The sequence below is a fragment of the Hibiscus syriacus genome, unplaced genomic scaffold (assembly GCF_006381635.1).
Source record: "Hibiscus syriacus cultivar Baekdansim isolate YM2019G1 unplaced genomic scaffold, ASM638163v2 tig00111493_pilon, whole genome shotgun sequence".
NCBI lineage: Eukaryota > Viridiplantae > Streptophyta > Magnoliopsida > Malvales > Malvaceae > Hibiscus > Hibiscus syriacus.
Genome location: NW_024063102.1, coordinates 222,551 through 233,021, shown reverse-complemented (window position 1 = coordinate 233,021; position 10,471 = coordinate 222,551). Strand labels below are relative to the sequence as shown.

Sequence of the window (10,471 nt, the reverse complement as noted above, 5' to 3'; positions counted from 1 at the left end):
TCGAGTTGTAAAATACGATTCGTTAACTCGAATAACTCAAATTTTTGACTCGACTCAACTCGATCGAATGCTCACCTCTAGTACCAACCATGGTTGCAAAGTTCTCTTTTTCTTTAAAAATGTCAGTTTTTTTTAAAAAAAAAAAAAGTTGAAAATTGTTTGAAAAAAAAAACAGAATTTTTGAAGTATTTCTGACAGATAAGGGGACAAGTAGCTTTCTAGAATTCACAAACCATTCTCTAAGAATCAACTTCGCATCATCTTTTATGTTTTGAGGTCGCACCCACAATCATCATAAATAAAGATGACAAGTGTTCTATCCAATTCCAATGTTACCTGTTTTCAGTCAGCAATTTTTCATCTGAACCAGCACCATTCTCGTCATGGCCAATGTGTTTTCGGCCATCACGGGTGGTGCAGTGGTGGAGCCGTGAATCTGCCATTTCCAGCCCACAAGCATAAAGGTTTTGTAAGGTTAGGGTAACATGAATTTTCTTCGAGTTCAACACAAAACTAGCAACGTACAAATTCTTACCGTGCCATTAGACTTCAAAGATGTGGTATCGGTAGCAGGTCTTAGAGATGGATCTGAAGGCCGGTGAAATAGCAAGTGTGCTATGGATCTATCTATAGGGTTTGTGTCAGTTTCTATATCCATAAATCTAGTGCACCTGCAAAATAAAAAGAAAAATAGAATTGAAAGAAGAAAAGATTGGACAAAACGAACAAACACAACACTCAAGATGTAATGGTTTGGAGCTCGTTACTACAAATGGATTCTTATCATGTTTACATCTATAAGTTCCTTTCTACACAAACTTCGTAGCAGACAGGCAGAGTGTAGCTGAAGGATGGAGCTTCAATCAACATGTTCAAGATTGCTAACTGTTTCTAAATTGTACCTAGTGGATTATATTTCTAAGTTGCACATAGTTTTTCAATTCGTACACGGTGCTTTTTAACCTAGATACATATGCTTCAAAATTCAAATTATGAGTGGTTCTATTTTAATATTTCATAACAATAGCAATTTAAAGCAACTAAATTATCCCTAGTCTCTAGGAAGCCGAAACATTGAAGAACTCGATTACTACCCATCATGGACTTCAAGTGGTCAAACAGTGACAACATAAATATTACGAAGAAATTCACGTTTAGAGCAACGAAAACATACTTGCTTGATTCTTCGGCTTCCAATGATCCACTGGCATCTTTATCATTTCTACTGCCACTTTTCGTATTTGTGCAGTTATGCCTTTGTTCAGCACTCCTAGCCAAACGATACAGACTATCTCGTATGCACAGTTTTGTCCTGATATCCAACTGAAAATTCAAGCAGTTTTAACTTGATCAATTACCATGTTTATTCATTACCTACAGGGAACATGCAAATCTGCACATCACAAAATCTTTTCATCTACTATACCTTTTCCATAACTTGTTGAAGCTGCTGAAAACTAGTTGCTTCTAGTGAGACTTCATCTGACATCAAACTTACACAAGAGCTTTCCTTCCCGTTTGAAGAAACTAATTCTGCTTGCTTTCCTACACTATGACCTTCATCCCATTCAGACTGACGGACCTGGTTTTGAGTGATGAGTGAATCAGAAAGTGCAATCTGTCTTTCCACTCTCGCTTGGTCGACAATCCTATTGACTAAGGCTTGTGTATCCTGTTGGTGGTACAGCTTTCCTATCTTATCATTCATTATAATGTCAGGAACCTCAAATGAATGATCATGATCTATGGATTGTGCCTGATTTGACGCATATGATGATCCATTTGTAGAAGAAGGATGCCTCTTTTTTTCAGATTTGCTACTAGTCAGACTTGGACATATTGAAAGTTGGTTCGAAGGACAGCTGTAGTTGCGATGCATAAAGGGACCATTTGTCTGTATACAACTTACAGAATCAGGTCCGCCGTTTTGCTTGTGCCACTGAAGATCCAGTGGGGAAAAGAGTTGACAGGATGCATCACTAAAGGGATGCTTCACGTCTACAAACTGCTTGGTGTTACCAATTTGGTTGTACAAGCCACCACTTTTGAGAAGATTATCTATTCTTTCTCTTGATGCACTCAGTTGCTTTGACTGCTTATTTTGTGGACTAATCTGAAATTTGGTTTACAATAAGACAACATAGTAAAAATTCCACATGGCAACAATATGTCAAAGGAAAACTTACAGCAAACTCTCATCAGAAACCAGCTTAAAAGTGGATTATATCAATCATTCCCTGAATCTAGATTGGAGATTTTATATCCACTATGAACCCTCACTATCAAAACAAGGTATTATTCCTACTTATCATCCCAATTTACAGTAGCTTGAAATTTATCTTTAAAGAAAATGTGCCTAAAAGATACTATGAGGATGACAATCTCTGGGTGCCAAAATTAGATATCGAGATATTCCTAAACAAAATGTGGATTTAAAAAGAGAGAAGAAGAAGAAAAATTTTACTAACCTGCACATTAGGTGTCAAGTCATCCTTACTTCCAGATCCGTTATTGGATACATTCAAAGATGACATGTGAGCAAGGCTAGAATTCCTACTGCTCATGCTAAGGGAACTTCTTTTGTCACTTAGAAGGATACTTTTCTTGTTGGAATCAATAGTTGAAGGACCTGCATCTGCACTAGAAGTTGTACAATTCTCTGGTAAACTATTCAATTTAGCATCATCCTTCAACACATCTAGTGATCCTTCAGTTGCTTGTGAAGATGAAACCCAATGCAAATCATCTTCATTACTGAGACTCCCCAACCCGAACGTTGAATCACAATTTCTGAGAGAAGAATAAGAAAGGCTGATAGCACTTTTTAAACACAACATACATGAACGGATAAAATATGGTATAGGTAAATCTATGTTGATAATTATGGATGTTTGAAATGTAGATACTTTTAAGTTATACTAAAAGCAGAGGTCCTATTGAACCTTGGGTTTTACATAGTAAAGCATAACATGAAAGTTAATAATAATGGGATTTCAAGAACTACCTGAACATCCTATCAACATCCTCAAAATTTCCAATGTCTCCCCAACCATAACATAGAAGATCACTGTTTTCTTTGTCTTCATGATTACTATTAAATAATCTGATATCCTCATTAGCTTCAGATATGTGATTTAGTGGAAAACGGTAGATGCTATTGTCCTCTGTAGCACAGTTGTCAACCAAGACAGGATCATCAGAACAGAAATCACTGCTAACTGAATCTATATCGCAGTTTTGAGACCATGGCTGGACATCATTGGATCATCAGAAATCATGCTTGTTACCTCTTTGAGTGAGTCATTATCACCTGAAGTGGGAAATATGCCATCAGGTTTGTCAGACCATGGACCCTTTTCTAACATTCTGTTGTTCGAAGTATGAAAACCTTTTTCCTTCTCCCCAAAAATACCATATTAATTGCATTATCTGCATTGCTAGCAACTTCAGTTACTTCATGACGTGGTTTTGTTTGACCATCCCCTTGAACTTTGAATTGAACTCCATATTCATCAATAGCATGAGGAACTATATGATCATCGGTAGCAATAGCACTTAATTCAGGCCACACATTATCTTCAAGCTGTAACATCAATTAAATAAGTTTGATCATGATCAACCATTCTTCATCAAAGGAAATGAAATTAGAGAAGACTAAGTTAAAATACTTCTAGAAGGGTGAATTGAGTTAGATCCTCAACTAGCACAAAGCATTTTTTAAAACGGTAATGCAACAAAAAAATCAAGGTGATTGCTTAGGTGGATCAAGACGAATCTGAAAAGCAACTTCAAAAGAATAGCCTCCCAATTATAATCCCACCAGCATAAGCACTATTGCAAAGTAATTTTTATAAAGCAGTCATCTCGTGCCTGCGCCCATATTCTTGTACACTTCTTCAACCCCAAAGATTTTTTTTACCATTGCACTAGATAATGGCTCTCTATTGCACCAAAATTTATCATTTGTAAACAAATCTAACGCTGGAATATCAAGTCCATTAAGTGAATAAAAATCTAAAACAACACACCAAGAAGAGATTGAACAACCATTCTTTAACAAAATCCAGTTTAGGAAATCATTGAAAACAACTTAAAATAAAAAAATAAAATCCATTTTGGGTTAAATTCATCGAAACTTATCAGAATGGCCAATCTCTAGTGAAAAGAGGGAAATTGAACAACCATTCCTAGAACACAGTTGTAATATATAATATGATAAAACATAACTTGAAAACCGGAACTTAACACAAACACAGAAAGCATCGCCTCAGCCCCTCCATTGTTGACAGAGAAAGAAATCCCAAAATATGACTTAATCTTAGCGTGTTCCAAAAGACAATGGGCAAAAGGACCCTAAAATCATAATTTATCAACGAAGTCCAACAGGCAACAGAAAACCCAATCCACAAATCAATAGAACAACAAGTAAACTACCTGTACTTGAGATTGTCTTCCGAACAAATCCATCACCCTCGAATTTTCAATATATCCCCCCATTAATATCATAATAAAAGAGTTGCTATCCGACGCTATACAACTTCATATTCTATTGACATGAAAAATCCAGAGAACAACTGAAAGTAAAACCAATCTCAAATTGAATTAATAAGCTGAAAGTACTACATCCTACAAGAACGTTTTTCACATAGCAACACTAGACTACTAGAAAATGGAAGTAAACTAAATTAAAAAGTAAATGATAATAAGGAAACTTACCTCATACATAAAATCAGACATTCCTCCAAGATCCTTATCCACCACCACTAAACACAAATCTCATCTTTTGATCGGTTGTCACCTTTTTGGAAGAATGTTATTGCCTGGATAAGCTTTCTGACAGGGAAAATAGAAAATTTGACAAATTAGAAAAATCCTTAAAAAAAACTGAATACACATCGAACAATAATTAAATCTAAATATCTAATACATATAAGCTATGAATACACATCGAGCAAAGAGTTTACTTTTCAGCATCAAAGCTATGAATACACATCGAACAAATAGTTAAAAAAATATTATTTTCTTGTGTAAATGTAGTTCATAATCAATTTTTCTCATCAACCAAACAGCAGAATAATCCTATTAACAGAAAAAATAATATTGTAAGCGCCAAAAATAGTATCAGATTTAGCTTAACTTCCAGTCAGCAGTTCATGATTCTTTTTTTTTAATCTAAAATACCATTTCATTTCAAACATTTCTCAGCAACCAAATAAATGCATAAATCAACAAACAAGCCAAATCTAAACAGATCAACTAAAAGAAAATTTCCGCAGAGAAAATAAAAATAAAACAAAAAGCGATCTTCAAGCAAAATCTCACCTGAAACTGACGAATTTCACCAGAAAATAAAATGCTCCAAATAAAAAATAAACAGATATTTTCTGTTCAACGCACAACTTCACCAACAAAAGCAAGCTCCGAAATCTGCAGTACAAAGTGATTCACCAATTAACCCGACCAGCCTTTTTTTTTTTTTTACCCTCAGTTCAAAAGATGAGATTTCTGGGAGGTTCTACCGTTCTAGAGAGAACAAATAGAGCAAATGAATTTTTAAGTATTTTTTGTTTTTCGCTTGTTTTTTCTTTCTGGACAATGGGATTAAATATTTTATTTATTTATTAAAAGGTTCAAACGTAAAGCAAGTTGGCAAGTAGGAATGACACGTGGCGAGGAGGTGAAAACAACGGCAGAGCTAAAAGGGATAATGATTCAGAACTCGTGGATGAGAGTGGGGCGATGAGATCCGATAAGTTTCCTTAAATTCATTGGTCCACGTCCTTATAGCTTTTGGCATATCGACACGTGTCCTACGAATTTTTCTAAACACGCATTTCAAAAACGGTTTCGCTTGCTTGCTGGTGGTTTCATCATTTTTTAATTGTTTTTTTGTAGTTTTTTTTGTCTTTTCAGGCTTTATATATATATATATATATATATATATATATATTAAATTCGAATACACCACCAAAACTTTAAAATATTAAAATAAAATACACATATGAATCAAGCTATAAAATAATATATATATATATATAAGTTTAATATTGAGTAAGCATTATTTGTTTTATTTATTTTAATTTAAATATTGTTTTTTTAATTCGAGTGAGCAATTTTTGTCCAACTTCAGAAATGTAAATTTTAGAAGAATTATTTAAAAATGAAATTAAAATGAAATTTTGCATTAATTTTGACTTATTTTTTTTACATGGAACTTTTTTGACGCAAGTTATATCTGGATGGAATATTGTTTATTATCTTAATAATTTTAATTAATTTTATGAGATAATCATGATTTGCCGAAGATTGAAATCAATTGTTAAAGATTACTTTTTATCAGGGTTTTAAATAGCAGTCCGCGATCGTAATAGCGTCTTTGAAATAGTGATAGTGTTGCCTTTTGATATACCCGCTATTCCTGCAATAACGCCCTCTATGGCCACAATTGCAATTAACATGACATGACCCAAAACGCAACCGCGACCACGATTTGAATCTATGTTTTTTATTCTATCCATATCCTATACCGTAGCTTGATCATAAATAGATATTATTGTTGTAGGTTTTTGTATCGAACTTTAAAGATAAAATAATTTTGATTGTTACTATGAAATTGTATCTGCAATATGTGAGCAAGTGATTGAGAATAAAACACATCTTATACAATTATGTATCATGGTGTTGCGTTGAAGTTATATATAAAGAAGATTTATGATAAAGTTGAATGGTCCTTCCTTCGCTATATGATGTTCGGATTTGACTTCATTTATCTTATTATATCAAGTGTTACTTTTTTCTCTTATTGTGATCGGATTAATATATATCTCACGAAACGATTTCGGCATGAACGTGGTATGCACCAAGGTGACCCCTTATCACCTTCTTTATTCCTTCTGCGCTCTCGAGGATTATCATCGTTCCTCAGTGATGGCATCGGGGCTCTTAATACTAATCGCATCAGACATCGTATTATCAACTTATTTTATGCGGATGATAGTCCTTTTATTCTATGCAATTCAACCTTCGGATTTCAGTAGGTTTGGGAGGTCCTTGACATGAATAAGCACCACTCGGGCAGAAGATCAATAATTTGAAGCACTACATTCGTGTTTACTATATCCGACGATTCGCCAATGTTGCTGCCCATGACCTAGCCCGTTACGCCTTGTCTTCTTCTAGATTGTTATATTACGTGTGTGATTATCTTTCACGTATTTTCGATGGAATCCTTAAAGATGGCATTTTATAATTGATGATATATAAATCCTTTGATTTTATTTTAATAGTACGAGAAAATTACAAGGTAGTATCTGTTCAAAAAATTTTAACCTATTAACAACGTATACACATCCTACAAACGTCATTGTGCAAACTCAATACCTCTAAGGTCCCAAGGAGATCCAGCATTCTCTTTTACTTAGATCATTTTATTTTAAGAAATAGTATATCATGTAATATAAAAGTTAATTTCACCGAATACCCTTATCTAATGTGTCACACCCCAATTTAGGGCTAAAATTTTATAAATTTCAAGGTATTGAATTTAATTGGTATTTTAGAAAAATTGAAGATTTAAATTAAAAGTTTTCAAAACTTGTATGATGTTTTAGAAGGTGAAGGAAATTCATGGATCAAACCCTAAATTTCTCCAATTAGTGTCAGCAGCAAATTCACGTTAAATGTGTGAATTGGTTTCTGATTTCAAAATCAGAAACAATTCATAAAATTTCCTCTCCCGCACCCCTCATTTCAAATCCAATCCCGATGTCGTTCGGCCACCGATTCGTTGATCCGAAATCACCATCGTGTTCGTCGTCGACCAATGAACAAAACCTCGTAAATCGATCGTAGTGAAACGTTGTCAAACGCCATGAATTTCGATTCAAAGTTTTGACTTTTTTTAACACCATCACCTTGAAAATCGTCAATTCATCGCCGATCGTTGCTCTGTTTTCGACACCTCCCACACCATTGTGTTCCTTGTGTCGTTCCGAGTCCACCGGTGTCCGTCGCATCTCCGTTGTCACCGGCGCGTGAGGGAGGTGAGGAAGTCAAAATTTTTGACATTTCGAAATCGAGCTCTCCACTATTCAAAATTTTGAACCGAGCTTGATAAGTGTCACAAAATCGCTTAAAATATTTTTTGGAATTTTTGGGACACCCTAGTACTGTTCATATGCCGCCCCTCGTGGGGAAGGTTTGAAAATAGGGAAGACAGCTTTAACCCGACCCGACCGTTGACTCGTTGACCGACCGTTGACTGCGTTGACTGCCATAAATCGGACCTTTGATCGGCGTTGACCAGCCGTTGACCGCCCGTTGAGTTTTTTTGTATACCTATCTTAACATTTTTCGACGTCCTGAGTCCGTTTATGAGGTCCTTTTCGCCAAATTCGGACCTGGTAAGTTGTTTTTCACTGATTTATCACTCGATTTGGTCCTTTTTTCGGAATTAAGCCCCGTTTTTTTATGAAATTTCTATTGTTATGTATTTGAGGAATTATTGGAAGTTGAATTAAAGATTGAGGGCATTCGAATGGAATTTATATGGTCGATCAGTATGGCATGGAAATCGAGGTAATACATTACTACTTTTTCATGATTTATGGAACCTGTTGTTATTGGTAAATGCATGAATGAAAATGTTTGGAATTATTGGATACTTAATTAATTCCTACACTCAATATGAATGCAGTAAAAAGTAGCTAACTGAATATGACTCTGATGACTAAAATAAGAAATTGCAGTACAGTTGGAATTAAATTTCAAGTTCTGGGATTAAGTGATAAAAGAATCAACCATGGATATGTAAATTATAATTTATCTTATTAAATGTACTTGGATGATAAATTATGAGAATACTTCGATTTGGTAAAATTATAAAAATACCCTTATATTGTAAAAAGATAATAATTGACCCTAGAAGTTGGATAAGAAGTTTGTTGAGGAATAATTTACAGTTTAGAGATTATCCGAAAAAGCGATCAACCCTAGAATCTATAAATTATAATTATCTTTGTTAAGAGTTTTAATACCGAAATTATATGGTTAAGAAATTTTGAAATTACCTTTGAGAGAAAAAAGTAGCCCGAATTAACCCTGAAAGGAAAAGTACTCAAGAAGTCATGCCTAAATCGATGAATTACCAGTTTCATTGTTAAGTTCACATGTTTATACAGAAAATTTCATATAATCTATAAATCCCTAAATTATGAGTAAATGCATGAAGAATAATTTATCGATAATACTCTTTTGTCAGAATTGTTTGAAAAGAAAAAAATAGATGATAAGTGCGAATTAATAATAAGATTGGACGGAAGGAAATTATTGAAATACATTTGATTTGTAAATTAACTGAAATACCCCTAGAATGCAAAAGACCCAAGAATATCACCAATTCCAGGAATGATTGGATATCTTCAAGCTCTGAAATAACGTTAAGCACCAAAATAACCAAAATACCCAAAATACCCTTATAGTGTAAATACCACTTGAATGCTCGTTCGTCTCAAGATTTGATCGATGATAATTCTATAAGTACTCGGCTCAGCTCAACACTAAAGAGCATTTGATATTAAAAAATGGATATTCGTGAGATAAATCAACCACGAATACCAAAATGACTGTATTATATTACCAAAGTGAACTGAACGGAAGTACAACATGTATCAGAAACTCAGAAGCATCTAAATTACTCGAGAAGACTCTGAAGAAACTGTGATAGATTTGACTACTAAATGAACTAAATAACTTTAATGACTGAGAATTTAGTAAGTGATTGTATGAGTCTGGGAACATCAATGAACTTGCATGATGTACGGTCTCTATAAGTTATGAACCAAGAATCGAATACATCGATAATACTTGATATTGTTGCAATGTGGAAAGGAAATAAAGATTATTGGGATATATGTTCGATTCCTTAAGATATATTCAACGATAATTCTGAAGATAATCAATGGACAATAATTATTGGTATTAAAAAGTGAATACCCGGAAAGGGAAATGAATTGATCAGTCGACAGACATCAGTTATGGGAGTTGTTCAGCTCAAGTTATTTGATAAACCGATTGATTGACATGGATGGTAAATGTCTTGAATCTTCATTTCTCCTTATCAACTCAAATCACTCCGAGCATTCTTGAACACTTTCCTGATGCACATGAAAACATAGTGAGATTCTAAAGTATCAACCTTAAATGTTTGATTAGATCGGTTAATAATCGATTCTCTCCAATAGGACCTCGTTCCTGTAATCCGATCAAATTGCACAAGTTCATGTTATCCATACTAATAACTACAAAATGCCTCTGAAAAATACTTAGATCCTCTAGTGTATTCCATATGTACTACATGACGATTTTATATGTTTTGAAATGAGTTTTAACACAAGTATTGATTTATTGGTTTATGAACCATGACAACATGGTAAGTGATCTACGATTATGGTTTTTATCGAAAAATATGAAT

The 10,471-nt window shown here is 34.1% G+C and overlaps 1 pseudogene; it reads right to left on the bottom strand.

Moving 5' to 3' along the window:
• Positions 1–209: 209 nt before the first annotated feature.
• Positions 210–5,567, bottom strand: LOC120163727 (annotated as a pseudogene).
• Positions 5,568–10,471: the final 4,904 nt, after the last annotated feature.